Raw genomic sequence first — 1,448 nt, forward strand, 5'->3', positions numbered from 1 at the left:
TATATATGTGTGTGTGTGTGTGTGTGTATGCAACTACCTGATACGGATTTATAAGTACAGTACCTGCATATTGTGGTTAAAGTGCAGCTCCGTCGCCACCCACTCCCGGGCTGCTCGATATTCATCGTGAAGTCCCATGATCAAAAGCGTATCTGCTCCATCCAGTATCGTGGCACCCATTGAGGCACCTGCGAGCGCACAGTTCTCATGAGCTTACGACCACGCGACCTTCATTATGTGATGCAGCTGTCAACAACAAAACAATGATCGCCAGTATATATGGCCTCGTGTAGTATTGTAACATCGTTAGATATCGGAGACTACACACGGGAGACAGATCTCCACTTTGTAAAGTCCTACGCATGATCGAACGTATATAGCGATAACAATAAAGCTTAGTGGACCTCACTCGTTTAAAATCGGGACACGATTGGGACACCAGCACATGTATTCATAAATCTTGTCGATTTGTATTTTTTTTTAAACAGATGAACGTTTACAGCGATAGGTATAGCAACGTTGTGTCTGACTTAGCAGTATCATGGCATCCAATGAGATACCTGAGAGCACAAATGGAAACTACCCACCCCTTTCCTGACCACCCTCCTTTCGAAAGTTACTAATCAAATCGTATCAGCATGCGAGTTTGTATATAGTTTGTAGGTTCGAGTGGTGGACGGCAGGGGCCCTCCTACACTCCCCATCGTCTAGTACCAGACAAGCTGCCATATAATATCTTGCTATACTTCGCTACGTACATACTTATGTCCGCGAAGTGTATTATTAACATGTCAACACAGGGCACAAAAAACGGTATCAATGAAAATATCTACACACCCAAATATAGATCCACCTACCTTTATATAGACTATTATCAAACCCGCCAGAGCCGGGCTTGATCTCGTTCTGACCCCAGGCCTTGTGTGCGTAGTTGCTCCAGGCCCACTTTGTCATATCGCGCACTTGATCGCGCACAGCGCCCCAGTCAATGACTAGGTGTTGCTGGTACTTTTGAATCCGTGCACTCGCCTAATTACATGTTTTTTATACGAATAGAGCATATGATTTAGGGTTTAGAATTTACTAGGCACGACTATATCATATCTCACCCCTGTCATTGGCTATGAGTGACTGGTACCCATGCAGTCGAGCTCTCGCCCGGTTCTTATGTGTTTATATATACAAGGTATTAGGGTTTAGGGTTTAGGGTTTAGGGTTTTAGAGTTGAACAGGAACCCTAAAATTGATTGTGCCATATCTCACTCCAACCAATGCTAGCGGGTTGCTAACACCCTTAAAGCCATGTATTTGCCGAGAAATATAGGTTTATCTGTTCAAGAGTATTAAGGTTTTTTTTGGTGTGGTTATTAATAACCATAGAACACTGTATCACATGGAATACTCAATCACGCACAGCGTCATATAAATATAAATATAAATATATATAT

The sequence above is a fragment of the Sphaeroforma arctica genome (genome assembly GCF_001186125.1).
Source record: "Sphaeroforma arctica JP610 unplaced genomic scaffold supercont1.530, whole genome shotgun sequence".
NCBI classification, from domain to species: domain Eukaryota; class Ichthyosporea; order Ichthyophonida; genus Sphaeroforma; species Sphaeroforma arctica.